At 43.6% G+C, this 17,298-nt stretch overlaps 1 non-coding gene across 1 annotated transcript; it reads left to right on the forward strand.

Moving 5' to 3' along the window:
- Positions 1-12,486: 12,486 nt before the first annotated feature.
- Positions 12,487-12,677, forward strand: LOC125416487 (U2 spliceosomal RNA). The gene has a single exon (XR_007236902.3). It is a non-coding gene; the product is annotated as a U2 spliceosomal RNA (small nuclear RNA).
- The last annotated feature ends 4,621 nt before the right edge of the window (positions 12,678-17,298 follow it).

The following is a 17,298-nucleotide window of genomic DNA, read 5'->3' on the forward strand; positions in this document are numbered from 1 at the left end:
TTACAGACTGATAACGATCTTCTGAAAGGAAAACTCAAAACTCTGGAGAAGGATGCGAACAATTCAGCTGGCAAAACTCAGTCAAATGAAGCACTTTTAGAAATGATACAGTCTTTACAGACTGATAATGACCAATTAAAAGGAAAATTCAGCATTCTGGAGAAGAATACAGCCAATTTAACAAACAAAACCCAGGCAATGACAAAGGGTGCTGAGACATTGTCTGGGAGAATGCGTACTGTTGAATGTATTAGTGAGGCTCTGGCGAAGGATTATGATAGATTGGCTGATAGATTGTCTCTCCAGGAAGGGAATATGTATGCTATAAAAATTAGGTCCAAGGATGAGACGTTATCTCTACTGGACAGACTTTGTACCTTGGAATCCTCAATGAGGGCATTAGAACAGAACACCAGACAGGAGATCCAGACTCTACAAAAGGCAATGGTAAAAAGATTTGAAAAGATTGAGGAATTTATAGAATTTGATGACCAGGGACAAAAGGTACAAAGTCAGAGGTACAACTGGAGGGAAGAGGCTAAAATTTTAGAGCAACAGGGAAAAGCAAAAGAATTTAAGATTTCCCAAGATCAAATTCTGGGCAAGGGACTTTACTCTGATCCTCAGGATCAGGCTCTTTACGATGAACACACCTTGTCCCTATGTAGCACAGCAGCTTTAAATGCAGAAAGATTAACTAAAGCTGTACAAATAGGGGTGACTGACCCAAAAGCTAGAAGTATACTGATTGAAGCTTTGGCTTATGAGAATGCCAACTTAGAATGCAAAAAGATCCTTTGGCCTTTAAAGATCAGATCAGCACCCATGGATGAATGGGTCTTGCATACAAAAAATGTTGAGACATTTGACTATGATATTGATGATTGGGTAAGAGATGCAATTTCCAAAGGTATGAGGAGATATCAAAATACCAAATGTTTTAATTGTGGTAGTGTGGGACATCTGAGAAGGGACTGTAGACAAGGAATTCCTAGGAATAATGTCTCCTCTGGAGGACAATGGAATAAGTGGAGGATGAGTCAAAAACTTCAGTAGGACAGAGGAAACGTGTACTCTGGCAGACTTCTATAAATGATCAAAGAGTGTGTATAAATGGCATTGTTATTGAAGGCTTACCAGGCACAAGTGTAGATGTAGTATCATTACTCCAGAATCTTGGCGTCCAAATTGGCCTCTTCAAGAGGTAGATGTTCAGTTCCTAGGAATTGGAGCCCTATGTTTCTGGGGAAAATATTGGAAGATATTATAGACAAAGGTCACCAGTCATTCAGGCTGTACGAGAACACAAAGCAGTTGATAAATCTTCAGAGTTGCTAATGGCCCTGCCTTTAAAATAGTTAACTGAGAAACCAATATGGGTTAAACAGTGGCCTCTAACTAAAGAAAAGCTGTGTGCTTTAGAACAGCTGGTACAAGAGCAACTAGATGCTCGCCATATTGAAGACTCTACCAGCCCTTGGAATTCTCCTGTATTTATTAAAAAGAAATATGGAGAATGGTGAAAGATCTTAGAACTATCAACAAGGTTTTTCAACCTATGGGACCTCTACAGTCTGGAATTCCTCTGCCTCTTTGTTACTAAAGGGATGGCCTCTCATAGTTATTAATTTAAAGGATTGTTTCTTCGCTATACCTTTACAAGAAAAAGGATAGAGAAAAGTTTGTCTGTCCAGAACTCAGAATTATATGTTATTCTTATGGTATTAAGGGATTTTAAAGAACTTCTCAATATAGTTACTGATTCACAATATGCAGAGTTGTCTTGCATATTGAAACCACTGAATTTGTACCAGATTATACAGAATTGACTTCATTATTCATTCAGGTATAAGACATAATCAGGAATAGATAGGCTTTGTCCCATATACATAACACACATCTGATCCCATACGGTTCTGCCAGGTCCTTTCGTACAAGGTAATGCAGGAATTGATCAATTATTGTTTGGAAGTGTGTTGCAGGCCTCAGAATTTCATAAAAAACATCACATCAATAGCAAAGGTTTAAAGAGTTTCCTATTACATGGCAACAAGCTAAGGAGATTATGAAGAGATGTCCTACTTGCTCTTTCTATAACCAAACACTGTTGCCTACAGGGAGTAACCCAAAGGGTACTCAAAGGAATGAGATCTGGCAGATGGATGTGTTCCACTTTACGGAATTGGTAAATTAAAATATATGCACCACACCATAGACACGTATTAAGATTTTCAATGGGCAATTCCCTTGAGCTCAGAAAAGTCTGACTCAGTAATCACTCATTCATAGAAGTTATGGCCATCCCTGCACAAATACACAATGGTCCAGCAAATGTATCTAAGAAAATTAAACTTTTTTGCTTATTATAATATAAAGCATATTACAGGTATACCAAATATACCTGTTATAGAAAGGTCAAATCGAACTATAAAGGATATGCTAAACAAACAAAAAGGGATGGAAAATAACCCCAGAAATAGATTGCATAATGCTTTATTAGCCTTGAATTTTATTAAACACTAATGAGAAAGGAACAACAGCAGCAAAGAGACATTGGATAATGGAAAAAACTTGTGAGTTGAATCAACCAGTGTATTTCAAGGATGTGTTGATCTCACAGTGGAAACCAGGAGGTGGGGAAGGGGTTTTGCTCTGTTTCCACAGGAGAAGAAAAACTATGGATACTATCAAAGTTAAAGATTTGCTTTGAAAAGGAGAGACTTCTTGAAAAAAAGAAATGACAGCTCATCCATAACGGTGACAACCATACAGGTGCTAAGGAAACTATATAGGGTTGGGGCAGGGATATCTGCTCTTATCTTTACAGGAAAATAAACATCTTCAAAAAATTCAAGAGACCCTGGATGTTTGGATGATAACAGAAGGAAAAATAGCTACCCAATAAGGATCATCGAGAAAAAGGAATATGATTTATGAGGTCAGGTGATTAATACATATACATTTAAGTATTTATGAATATATAGAGCTGGTTTTGGAGTTGGACAATGGCTCTGTACTTCTCTAAATCCAAGCGTATTGTTAAAAGGAACATTCAGAGTTTCTGTCTCATACCGGGAGCCATCTGGTATGGGACAGATGAAAAAAAGTAGAAAAAATTTTACTTTCTCCATGTTTATTTATCTATACCGCATTCTTTATTGAATGTATGTCTCTATGAATAATGTTTAAGCTTTTCACAATGAACAATAGACTTTCCTACAGATCTTTTTCCTGCAGTAATCTTTGAAGTTTCCAGGAAGAAGATGGGGCCCCACCGCAACAACTCACCTGGCTGAGATGACATGATGCTGATTGCGCTGCGCTAAGACCCATTTTTGGGTACCAGCTGCTGACATGGTACACCTTCTCATGACATTCTAGCCAGAACTCCAGATGACAACTTTGAGAAAAATCCTATCAACTGCTCAGAAATCCTTTGCAACTATGCTAGACAGTAATCTTGAAACTCAGCCATCACTTTACTTCTGCAGGGTCCCATAAAAAGAACCGTCGCCCCCATGTCAGCAGGAAGTAATTCTAGAGGACGACGCCCCCCCTCCCAAAAAAGTTTGTTCTCGGGGTTGGGAACACCATTTAGGGTTGTTGATTATTGCCTGTATCAGGTAGAGGGGTGGGGTGGAAACTCTTTGTTCCAAAAAGGGGGGAGGTATTAATAGTGGGTAATAGAGTGAATACTTGTGAGCTATTATTTATGAATCATTTACATTGGTATAGTTTTTTTGTATATTGATACAAGTTCAAATTGCATTTATTTCTGTTTACAATATTTGTACACCTATGCAGTTATTCTGTTAGATTGTGTGCATATTTCTACCTCTGTTTAGGACATTTTGTATATTGATACAACTTTTAGGATATATTTTCATATTGCGTTATATATTATTACCTCTGATCAAGATACTTATGCATTTTGAGGTCATTGTCCTCATTTGCTGCACATTTGTTTACAGATTATTTAATATTCTGACATGAAGTCTTAGTCTTTAAGTTATACAGGTGTTAAATATTATAGGTCAATAGTTCATGTTATACATGGTCAGATTAATTAGGTTCTTTAGATATATAGAGGTTATATTCTGCCTAGATAGGTAATCTTCAACCACTTCAAGGATCTGTAGAATATGGCATTTAAATAACTTAGGGTCTGTTGACATGAGACATGATTGCTCCTGACAGCACCAATCTAATCCCGAAAGAATGTTGAGCACCAAGGACACTCCACTTGGAGAGTGGAGTGGCAAAACTGGCCTTTGGGCAAGGAACTGCCCATACGTCAACCACTGACAAAGTACATGGTATCTGGAATGGATAAGCAGGACACAAGAAAAAAGACTGTCAAATCTTGCCAAGACAGGGTAGGACAGTTTTAAAATTTTCCTGCCCCTGCTAATGGTCTGTTGGTTACATTAGGCCTTACCCAAAGTTGGTTGCTTCAACGTTGCAGATGAGAATTTGGGTGATTGCTCAGGTAGCTAATTGTCTCCGTCATGTATTGCTCGCTTTGGAAGCTGCTTGATTGCACTTCTTGCCTGCTCAAGTAATATTATTTCCCTTCTCAGGCCTTCGATGGGGTTGAAGATTAGATAGTCGTAGTTACCTTCCTCATGATTTAGCCAGGCTTATTTCTGATGTAAGATTTAGACTCCTTCAAATAGAATGTTTATTAAAACATTTGTCATGTGTTCCTTGCTTAATATTGCTTATGTTGTTATTTTATACTTGGTATCTGTTCCTGTTGTATATAGTTGTATTGGATTTTTGGATTGATCTTGTTTAGACAAAAGTGGGGGGTGATGGGGGAAGCTTTGTTAACCAGTCATCTTTAAGAGGTGGAACCTAGATAAGGCGTGGCTTCCTGGAGCCCAGAAGAAAAACTGGGATGGACCAGGTGCTCGCTCTCTCTGGACTTCCCATTCCTGTGGTGTGAGTTTTCCCTTATAATAAGTAAAAATATAATTGTTTATCTTTAAGCTAGCCTGGTTATTTACTGAGTCAAGCTAACTTCTACACACGGGCACCTGCACAGATATGGTGAGCTTACACACATGCAGAAAAAACACTCATACACAAAAATATATGCATCTTTGGCTGTTCTGGAATTCATTATGTAGAACAGGTTGGCCTCAAACTCACAGAGATCCCCTTGCCTCTGCCTTCTGAGTACTCTGGAGGCAAAGGCAGGCAGATCTCTGAGTTCCAGGACAGCCAGAGCTACACAGACAAACCCTGTCTTGAAAAACAAAAACAAAACCGTGGCAGCACTATGCCCAGCTGAGTTGCTTCTGCATCTATAATCTCCCCCACCTCTCCTTTGTCTTCCTTTGGAACATCCTAATTCCATGGGCTGCACATGACTCAAGGTATGTCCTTGCTTCCTCACCTCTACAAGGTACCTGCTAGGACCAAAGTAGGCCAAGCCAATATACCTTCCACAGTTCACATCTGAAACACCAGGACCCAGTGATGGAGATTGCTTGAGGTTAAGATATAAATTATTTTAGGGATTTTTTTCTCTCCTTTTTTAAAGATTTATTTACATATTATGTATACAATATTCTTTCCATGTGTGCCGCCTGCAGGCCAGAAGAGGGCACCAGATCTCATAGATGGTTGTGAGCCACCATGTGGTTGCTGGGATTAAAGATGTGCCCCACCACTGCCTGGCAGGGAGTTTTCTTGAGACTAAAGGCCATTGCTCCTCAGGTGCCCGGAGCATCCCTACTGAATTTTTCTGAGTTATTCAGTGTTTTTGCTTACCAGGGACAGCTTCTGTTGCATTCAAATGTAACTCTTGACAGTCCCATCAAGGGACAGGAAAAGGATCATTGTGGCAGGGAGAGCACTTTAGGCATCGTCTAAAGCACAAAGTCATAGTCAAAATTTGTACTGCTTCTCAGCCTGGCTTCTCCATCCTTCAGTCCCATTACGCTATGTCTTGCACTGTAAACCCTCAGAAGAAAGAGAAACGAGTGAGGGCCAGGACATGTGGCTCAGTGGTAGAGCGGGTACCCACCATTGAGAAGGTCCTGGGTTTGGTCTCCAACACTGGGGGGCGGGGGTATGAGAAAACATGCAAACAGTGCCAAGAGAGTCATATTCGGGTTTTCTCTGTATCCCTCGCTGTGACTTGCTCTGTAGAGCAGGCTGCCTTGAACTCAGAGTTCCGCCTGCCTCTGCCTTCTGAGTGCTGGGACTAAAGACATGTGCCACCACTGCCTGGAGAAACTTGATTCCTACAGATCTACCATGAAAGTAAATGAACCTTGTGTGTCCACCCAAAGCCCTGTCTAAACTTGAGTGACCATCATGAGTCGAGGCCAGCTGCTAATTACCAGTGGCACCAACACTCAGACTGGTACAAGTGCAAAAGGCAATGCAGTCCCTTAAGGAACCCATTAGGTCAGAAGTAATTCTGTCTATAGATCTCACAACTGGACCCAGGCCCTAGCAGGAAAAAGGTTGGTCTGTTTTTCTCCTGGGCTGAATTGGTACCATTCTCATGCCTCCAGTAGCCCTGGGTTGCATATGTTTCCTGTTAACTCAGCACACGGAACAAGTTCCCCACCCCTCAACCAACAGGCCTAGGCCTGACCCCTGATGGGCTGTGCAGGTGGAGGGAATCTGGCTTTAGAGAAGATGCCAGTCTCGTGCACACCCACACAGTGCTCAGATGAAGAGGACCTGGGAGACCGGGAAAAGTGAGACCTTGGGCTAAGAGCAGGAGAGGGATGGCTTCTTTCCTAAGGAACACTAGCTGTAAGCAGGAGCGGCTTGGCCCTGGGAAGACAAAAGGCAGTCCAGGTCTTATACACTCGTCCCCGTGTGTAACTGAACCGCCTGGCCATCAATTCTCTACATTCTCCTGTCACAACTAAATCACCCCCCACAGATGCTGACACACTCGGTGAACTGTGACTCCGAGGTCACAGATGCTGCCATCTGCAGTGGATAGAAATCACTGACGTCACAAGTAATGGCAAGGCCGTGGTTCTGTTAGGTCTCAAACCCAACACCTTGGCCTGCAGAAGCTTTTCACTAAACCAGGCGGTGGTGGCGCACGCCTTTAATCCTAGCACCTGGGAGGCAGAGGCAGATGGATCTCTGAGTTCAAAGCCAGCCCGGTCTACAGACCTAGTTCCAGGACAGGCCCCAAAGCTATAGAAAAACCCTGTCTTGAAAAAACCAAAAAAAAAAAGAAAAACCAAATAAATGGGGAAAAAAAGTTTTTCACTAATGGGAAACAAGAAGTAGGCACCACATCCATTTATGTAAAAACTATGAGCACCTAAAATTATTCAACAGCAGAGATCTTTATCTATTGCCAGCTTTTTAAGGTTGGTTCTGAGCCCAGTATCTTCAGGAATATATCTAAAGATGAAAGAAAAATAGGCTATTGATACTCAGGGGGAAAAAATGAACCCAGAACAAAAGTTGGAAAATTATGAAACTCGGATGTCCATGCTCAACTTTTGATTCCTGCAGCATGGCCTTCCTTACCTCGGTCATCGCTTCCGTGTGCAAGTTACTCCCGCAGATGTCCGTTCCACCATGCCCAGCACATGCCTATTCTAATTCTATGTCTATATCTACACTTACCGTCAAGCCCCCTACCATAATAAGCATTGCTGATGCTCCCTGAGTGATCAACCAGGGAATGAGATCTAGGTTCTGATATCTCCTAGACCCAATACCAAGTATCCCATCTTCTCCAGGGTTTGATATTAAACCCAACTGAAAGGTTTAAGCCCAGATCTACCTACCTACCATGCTGTGCTGTTCCCTAGTTAAACTCTTATAAACATTAACACATACTCATTGCAAGATATCACATAATACCAAAAGAGAAGAGAAGCTACAGGAATTATAACAAGGGGGCTGGAGAGATGGCTCAGAGGTTAAGAGCACTGACTGCTTTTCCAGAGGTCCTGAGTTCAATTCCCAGCAATCACATGGTGGCTCACAACCATCTGTAATGAGGTCTGATGCCTTCTTCTGATGTGCAGGAAAACATGCTGTATATAACCAATAAATAAATCTTAAAAAAGAAATAAAAGAATTATCACAGATCCCAGCACGTGAGAGGTAGATGTAGACGTATCTCTGTAAGTTCAAGGCCAGTCGTGCCTACACAGCAGGTTCTAGGCCAGCCATCTCCTTGCCACAGATAAACGTATTTGTGCCTATTGAGTTTTACCTTCCGGTTCCTTCATATTATTTCGCCATAACACCTACTGAGATACAAACAAGCCAGCAACTCTCCCAGGCAATTTCTCCACAGATGAACCTATTCTGGGTGTTCTACATCCTGGATTGGTCTTCATGCCGCCACCTTGTGGCTTTTCCTGTAAATGAGCTGCAGCCTGCACGGATGGAGCTAAGGACCTAAATGGATCAGCAAACTGGCTTTCGCGCCACATGCAAAGCTGCAGCAGCTCAACACCTCAAAAGACTCCCTTTTAAATAGTCACAGCAACATTTAAATGAGACGTCTGAACTGGTGCCAGGCTAACCTCTCTGCTTCCGAATGCCCAGCAATGAAAAAGGATGGCCTCCCTTCTCTTGGCTTTGAAAGTGTCAGGCAACACACTATAAATACAGATATAGATACTACATGTCTTTAACCCCAGCACTCGGGACAGAGGCAAGCAGATCTCTGAGTTGGAGGCCAGCTTGGCCTACAGAGTGAGTTCCAGAACAGCTAGGGATACACAGAGAGCCCCTGGCTCTATATCTATATCTATATCTATCTATATATCTATAGTGTGTTGCCTGGACTACTACACGAGAGGAGGGGGAGGAAGAGAAAGGGAGGGAGGGAGGGAGGGAGGGAGGGAGGGAGGGAGGGAGGGAGGGAGGGAGGGGACTTAATCACCAGGTAGGGAATTTTTTTTTTTTTAATCACTCACTCCCTACTCTTTAAACCTCTTCTAAATATCAGCACAAAGACTGGGTTTCTTGCCAGGCTACTTGGACTCCTCATGAATGCTTCAACCCCAGGGAGACCCATCTCTGCCTAGTTAGTTTCCATACAGTTCCTAAAGATAAAGAATTGGTATAATGGTTTAACTTCAAATGAGAGGGTAGGGACTCCACAGGTCTTGGCATCTGCAAAAGATAAAATCACCCCCTGAAAAAATGTACATCTTAGAATAAATGCTTTCTACAGGAAAAGAAGACTTAGAAAGAAAGGGATAGTCTTTTTAAAATTTATGTGCATTGGTGTGCATGCATGTCTGTGTAAGGTGTCAACCTTGGAGTTCCAGACAGTTGTGAGCTGCCATGTGGGTGCTAGGAATTGAACTTAGGTCCTCTAGGAAAACAGTCAGTTCTCTTAACCACTGAACCATCTCTCCAGACCCCAGAGAGGCTTAATTACCAACCCACACATACATAGGAGAGGTTATTTTAATGACCTTGGGAGAAAACAGAGAAGACTCCTAGCTCTCAGGTAAGACTAACCCCTAGAGCCAAGCTTCCCAACTTAACCTGCATTCCTTTGCAGGATTACCTTGACAGGGGGACAATAATCTCTCGATTTCTCCCTCTCCACATAGCCCTGTCCTGGAACTCACTACATCCTCAGGCTGACCTTGAACTCACAGAGACCCTCTTCGGGAGTGCTGGGATTAAGGGTGTATCCCACTACATCCACTGTAGTCTCTCTCTCTCTCTCTCTCTCTCTCTCTGTCTCTCTCTCTCTCTCTCTCTCTCCTCTCTCTCTCAGTTTTCAAGACAGGATTTCTCTGTAGCTTTGGAGCCTGTCCTGGAACTAGCATTTGTAGCCTAGGCTGGCTTTGAATTCACAGAGATCCACCTGCCTCTGCCTCCCGAGTGCTGAGATTAAAATATGTGCGCCACCACTGCCCGGCTGACAATCCCTTACAGGCTTTGTAATTCAATTTTCAAACCAGCAGTAACCTGGAATCCATCGCTGCTGGTTCAGAGTGAAATTCTTTCCCTGTGTGGATGGATCCTCACGCCAGCATACTCGGATCTATTGTTTGATGAATAAAGAATTCTCTGAGGGCTAAATGAATGGCTTCTCTCAGGTCATACATAGCTACTATAGTATGGCTGAACATGGAGCAGCTGGAGCTCTCATTGCTTGGCTTGTGATCCACTTGTGAACTTACAGCATGGCACTAGGCATTCTCAGCAGGACCCCATTAATGATGCTCAGGGCTCAAGCCCGATGAAGTCTACTCAGAGCTTCCTTCTTTCTTTCTTGTTTCTTTTGCTTGTTGTTTTTGACTTCTGCTTGTTTGGTTGGTTTTGGTTTTTCAAGAAAAGGTCTTTCTACATAACCCTGGCTGTCCTGGAATTCACTCTGTAAACCAAGCTGGCCTCAAACTCGCAGAGATCTGCCAGCCTTTGCCTCCTGAGTTTTGGGATTAAAGGTGTGTGCCACCACCGGCTGGCAGGTGTCTCCCTTCTTACTTTAGATTTGGAGCTGTCTCTTACTTATCCGTGTTTGGCAGGATAGAGGCGTCGCAGGTTAGCTCTAGCAAGAGACACAGAGTGGACTTCTGGCAGTCAAGGCAGTTGATAGCACAAGAGGGCAGATTTCTTAGCCCTTTTTGAACTATGAGAAAAGCACCTGTGACATTCTATAAGAGAGAAGGGTCAACTGAAAGCTTCTAGAAGTTTCCAGGAACCTTAGTCCCATTTGGCGCTAGTTAGGAAATGTACTCCAGCCATTGCAGTCTGGACAGCCCTGAAGAGGAGTCAGTGTCACAAAGGGGCAGTGTGAACAAAAACTCAACTACCAGTGGTCACTGCAGGGACAGAGAAAGAAGGGGATCTACAAGACATTTTATCCAGAGGCTGGGTTCTTTTATGTACTATGTAACTCACTATTAGCCTCTTAAAAGACTGTATCTAAGGAGCCCTGGAAATACAGGGCCCAGCTTTCTCCTGCACATGGTGTCCAGGCAACACTGTTAAATAAGCTTCCATCTCTTTGATACCAGCTTGTTTTTCTACCTCCTTCTCAGTCCCCTCATACAGAAAGCCTCTAGTCTAAGGTAAAGATCCTAGAAAATTGGCCACACTTTCACCCTAGGGAGTAGGAACGACAGGCTACTGCAGCACTGCAGGCTCAGAGGTGAAGCCAAGGGAAGGGAATTAGAAAGGACGCACTGTCTGCATGTCCCTGCATACCATGCTCCAATTGCGACTTCAATAGTCAATCTTTTACTACCCAGCCGAGGTCCGTGAAGTATGCAAAGTAGGGGAAACTCTACCCATTGTCATTCACCCAGAAAATTGGCCATATCTGACTTTGAACAAATGTTATATAATGGTTATGAACATAAAAACCATCCCATTGCCGGGCAGAGGATGGTGGATCTCCGAGTTCCAGGCCAGTCTGGTCTACATATTGTATTCCAGGGCAGCCCAGGCTACATAAAGGAAAATGAGCCCCTGCCCTGGCCTTTAATCTCAGGGAAGCAGAGGCAGGAGTATGTGAGTTCGAGGCCAATATGGTCCACAAAGCAAGTTCCAGGACAGCCAGTGTTGTTATAAAGAGAAAACCTTGTCTCAAAAAAAAAAAAAAAAAAAAAAAAAAAAGGAAAGAGGAGAAGGAGGAGGAGGAGGAGGAGGAGGAAAACAGAAAAAGAAACGTAGCTCCATCTTTCTCCCTGATCTGCTACTACTGCTAAATCGATCATCTTTACTCACCCCTGAATCAGGCCAGCAGCCAGCCAACTGAGTCTGTGTGTTCACATCACTCTCTACCCCACAAACGTCTCACTGAGCACCTACTGCGCCTTGGGCACCTGACGGGGCTGAGAAGTCCTGATGATACGACAGCCAATAAAGAGCGCAGATTGGAATAAAACAGCCAGAGGGCTGGATTAGCTACACTTGCGCGGGGGCTATAACATCCCAGGATCGCCCTTGCGATGGGCGCAGGAGAGGCCTTCGGTCACTGCTAAGAGACCAGGTGAGAGAAGGGAGCACATGAAGGCATGGTGTCAGTCATACACAACTTCAGGACTGGGGGAAGCGTCACGGACCGCCTTCGGAACCAGCCTCGAGAAGAAAGATCAGGAGATTTCCCCCTCGTCGGCCACAGTTTGCCTCCCAGGATGCTCAAGGAGTTCGGCCCACCCGCCTTTTCTCTACGGTGACCGAAGCGGAAGTGCCCCCCACTTATCAGCCTAAGCGTCCGCGAAAGCTGTAGGGAGAAAGCGAACCTGAGGTCGCCACGCCCCTCGCGATGGGGGCGGGACATGCAAATCAGACGCGGCGTGCGCGCGCGGGAATGCCGGGAGCGCCGGGGTCGTGGAATTCGTAGCTGAAGCTGTGGGTTTGAGAGAGCGGGTGAGGCGCCGAGGACGCGGACCCTGACGGGAAGCGGAAGAACGCGCGGGGAAAACCGGGAGTCAGGGTCGCGAGCGGTCACCACGACGTTGGTGTGTCCCGCGGGCGCAGGGCAAGGGTGCGTGTTGGGTGTGCAATATCGCTTCTCGGCCTTTTGGCTAAGATCAAGTGTAGTATCTGTTCTTATCAGTTTAATATCTGATACGTCCTCTATCCGAGGACAATATATTAAATGGATTTTTGGAAGTAGGAGTTGGAATAGGAGCTTGCTCCGTCCACTCCACGCATCGACCCGGTATTGCAGTACTTCCGGGAACGGTGCACCCCTCGGGGAACAAGCTTGGTTCAATGAAAGGACGAATAGTAGCTTTAACATTGCTAAACTTTTTGTCTGTTTTAGTGATCTAAACAAGTTTTTGTTTGGGATTAAGAGTGCCACTCCTCAAGACAAGTTTTTGGCTAAACTGGCTCTTTCAATTGAGTGGGAGTTAGTGTTTTTATCTTTATCGTCAAACTTTTAAAACACTTGTCAAGTTTGGACCTCTGGCTGTTCTTCCAAAGTTCCCAGGTTCAATACCCAGTATTAGGCAGTCAGTCTTCCAATGGCTTCAGAGGATATTAGCATGCTTGTTATACATACACAAAATGCCCATACATACAAAATAATGTAATTTTAAAAAGAAAAACTCAGACATGGGATAGTGCAGGGTGCAGGGCCTGCTGTGCTTTGTCCTATCTCGGGGAGACACTGATCTACAGCTCCAAGACAAGAGGAGATCTAATACCAAAATAAAATTCCAGGTGTACAAGTATGAGCTACAAAACAGGATAAGTAGAAATACATTCACATCAACTGCAGGCCACTAATGCTGTACACAGAGTGTGGGCTGAAAAAAAGTCCAGATTTGCAGTGATTTAACATTTTTAGTTCTTTGCTGCTCTTACCTGCATTGTCCTGTTGTTCACGTGTCCTGTAATTTCAGTTCTTCCAAGCTTCTAAATAAGTATTAGCCCATGGTTAAATAACTCATGGCCCTGGTTACTGGTTGGAGACAGACAATTTTGGTGTCCCAAAACTTTAGTTTCATCGCTTGGGAGGAAGAGGCAGGCAGATTTATGTGAAATCAGGGCCAGTCTGGTCTACAAAGTTCCAGGCTAACCAGAGACACATAGTGAAACCGGTCTAAAACTTTTTTTTTTCCATAAGTAATTCTGGGGCCCTAGAAAATAAAGGGTTGGTCTGCTTTCAACCTGGGCAGGAAGCCCTGGATTGCGTATATTTTCTGTTAGTAACTCGGCACAAAGAGAACACCTTCTACCCCACCACTCAACCAACAGGCCTGGGCCTGGGCCTGAGCCCTGATGGGCTGTGCAGATGGAGGGAATCTGGCTTCATAGAAGGAAGGTGCCAGTCTCGTGCACACCCACATAGTTCTCTAATGAAGAGGAACTGGGAGACGGGAAAAATGAGACCATGGAATAAGAGCAGGAGAGGGATGGTTTCCTGAGGAAAATCAGCTCTAAGCACAAGAAGCATGGCTCTGAGAAGCCAAACGGCAGCCCAGATCTTCTATGCTCTTTCCCATGTTAAACGGCAGGGTTATATAATGTTCTACAATACTATCAAAGCTAAACCAACTCCTATAACTGCACAGGTGTTAGGAGCTTGTGGTTTAATATCAACTCGACATTACCTAGAATCTGAGATGTCCCTTTAGATTGCTGTCAAGACAGGGTCTTGGTCTAGATATATGTGGATGATATCCCCAAGTTGAGAATAAGGTCCTGCCAGCTCCTAGGTAACTGGGGTATTTGTTGAGGTACCAGACCTCTTTAGGGTCCAGCTGAGGCTATAGCCGGCAAGAGACATATCTAAAGATAAAGGAAACAATCAGCTCCTGGGCCTCTCGGATAGTTAGCCATTCTCCAGCCCTGGTGGGATCCAGGACTGGAATTCTTTCAGGACCATAAGAGACAGATAAGGATTTTCACACAAAAAGCTTAAACTGCCAGTTAGCTTTATGACTCAAGGTGAGAGTGGCCAGTGAGTGCCTCAGTGAACTCTTAAGGGAGAAAGTTAATGAAGGAAGAGAGTAAATCTTCAGGGAAATCTAGGACGGGAAACTCGCGTGCTATATTCTTAAGTGATTAGATAAGGAGCTAAGAAGTGTATAATCAGTAAAAATCATGAACAAGGCAAGGATTGTCTTTCTACTCAGCGTGCCACTTTTTCCCCCCAGCAGACTAAAGAGTGTCAGGTAACAAGGAACCTATGTAAACAAACAGGAAGCTTGTGGCGCCTGTTCTGTTGGCACTTCCGTCAAATATTAGCAAGCTCTAAGGGGCTTTTTTTGATCTGAAAATTACTCCTTTTGCTCTAAGCAGTTGAAACAAAGACTCAAGCCTCTAAATTATAGGGTCTCTCAGCCACTCTGGTCATTGGCAGTTTAAGAGTCTGGAGGTGCCTGTGGGATTATTGTCTTTCTTCCAGCTGTGGGCAGATGGCTAATTATTTTTCCTGCTATCTCTGAGAGTAAAACACAAGCAGTAAATTTCCTGAATTAAAATCATTAATAAACAGGAGTGAAGGTAAGTGTGAAGAGTTAGGGATCTGTTAATGCAAGGTTAGATTTAGGTCATGACTTTTCTTATCTACATACAAGGGAAAACCAGGGCATACTTATTTTTCTATCTATCTGAGCAGCCATGCATCAAGAGCTTTAGTCATGTAGTGATTCTATGCCCTTGGATATCTGGGGATGTCTTAAATGAAATACTTTTGCATGGACAGCTAACACTGACAAATAAATGCCTGCCAATAAAGATAATTGCAGGAAGTTAGATCTCTGTGTTTACAATGGAGAAAGGAACACAGATCTTGTAGTGGGAACCAGGTTTTTTTGACTATGTGACTATTTAAACAAATAGCTAGGGGAAATTGTGTCCAATAAGTGATCAAATAGTGCTAAACTGTGGGAGATCCATCCCAGATTTATAATAGATGGGAGTAAGCTACAGCGAGAAATCTGCAACCAGAAAACAGCCATTTCATTCACAAGGCAGTAGCTCCAATACACCTTATAGACATAAGACATTGTTTAATCCTCCAGCAGAATTCCTGATTCTGATGGGTTGAGCTTATGCAGTGATGGCTGAATATTTACTGCATAATCCTGTGGCTTGTAGCACTAGGTTTTTCTCTTTTGTACACAGTAGCTTAGTTTGAAATTCAGTTTGCAATGGAGCAAGTTTTTAACCATTACAGTTCAGCTTACCTATGAACCTTTACTGGGGAAAGAGAACAGTAAGAACAACAAAGAAAAACAACCACTTCCTAGAGGAGAGAAGCAGAGACTAAGGGGAATGGGAAGCTGGAGAGCTGTCCTCTGAGGTCTGCAATTCTGCAGCTCTGGACAGAGAGTCAGTGTGTGTGCCACCTCTCAATAGGACACACGTTTGGAAAAGTCACTTCCCCCTCTTCTTCTTCAGCATGGAATGAAATGCTCCCAGATTCTTCCTAATAATGCTTCACACTCCCTAGTAAAGAGGGGTGGAAGACTGGATGGAGTTAATCATAGAAGTGGCTGGGGATATTCTTGCCTCCATAGTGTCCTACCAAAGCACAAGTTTAAATAAAAATATGAAAGGTGGCCCGGCAGTGGTGGCACACACCTTTAAGCACTCAACCTGCAGGCAGATCTCTGAGTTTGAGACCAACCTGGTCTACAGAGAGAGTTCCAGGACAGCCAGGGCTACACAGAGAGACCCTGTCTCAAAAAACAAAACAAAACAAAAAAACAAAAAAAAAAACCAAAGAAGCAAAGAAAGAAACAATCAAAGAAAAGAAAGGTGTGTGCAAGAGGTAAGGACCTCATGCAAAAGAGTAGATGTTGGCTTCAAAATAATGAAGATTCAATTTTCAAGGGTGAGTTTTTGTTTTCTTTTATAACGTTTTTATTGAATGGAGAAAGCACAGCCTTCCTCTAGAAACCAGTGTATGTAGTATAGAGGAAGCATATGTAAAAGGACTCCTACTGAAAGAGGGGCCTTCTTCCAAGCAACCCTCCAGGAACTAAGGCCAGGAACCAACAGGGGGACTTAAAACAAGCAGATTGCACTGCTCTATGATTGACTGTCTGATTTCAGAAGAAAATTTGGGTCAAGGATGAGGTTGCTAATGTCCCATTTCCTCCTTCTCAAGCCGGCTGACTGGGCCATTCCTAGCTTGAGATTGAAGGCTGAGAAAATGCCTTATTCAGTTTTTTTTTGTTTTATTTTATTTTCTTGAGAAATCAAATCATATTAAATTACTTGAGCAGAGCCTGGCAGTGGTGGCGCACGCCTTTAATCCCAGCACTTGGGAGGCAGAGGCAGGCGGATCTCTGTGAGTTCGAGGCCAGCCTGGTCTACAAGAGCTAGTTCCAGGACAGGCTCCAAAGCTACAGAGAAACCCTGTCTCAAAAATCAAAAAATAAATAAATAAATAAATTACTTGAGCAGAAAACATTTAATATTTATTTTTATGTGAATGTTTGTGTCTGCCACATGCTGGTACCTGCAGAAACCAGAAGAGGGCGCTAGATCCCTGGAGCAGGAGTTTGAGGAGCCCTATGTGGATGAAGGGGTTCACACTCTAGCCCTCTGCAAGAGCAGCAAGGGGTTTTCACATCACCTCTTCAGCTCCTCTTGATTATTGTGTGTGCTGCATATGATGGGAGAGTACACACGTGCCAGTGCACACATGTGGGGGTCGGGACAACTTTGTGGCGTTGTGTGTAGTTGGTGCTCTCCTGTCACCGCTATTGGGGACTCCAGAGATGGAACTCAATCATCAGACTTGTACAGTAAGTGCCAGTACCCACTGAGCATTCTCACCCACGAAAATCTGCCTTTAGGAACATCTCCTGTGCATTTGCTGGGGATGCAATAACAGGCCCAGGAAGCACTGAG

This window comes from Myodes glareolus, chromosome 1 (assembly GCF_982192425.1).
Source record: "Myodes glareolus chromosome 1, mMyoGla1.1, whole genome shotgun sequence".
Classification (NCBI taxonomy): domain Eukaryota; kingdom Metazoa; phylum Chordata; class Mammalia; order Rodentia; family Cricetidae; genus Myodes; species Myodes glareolus.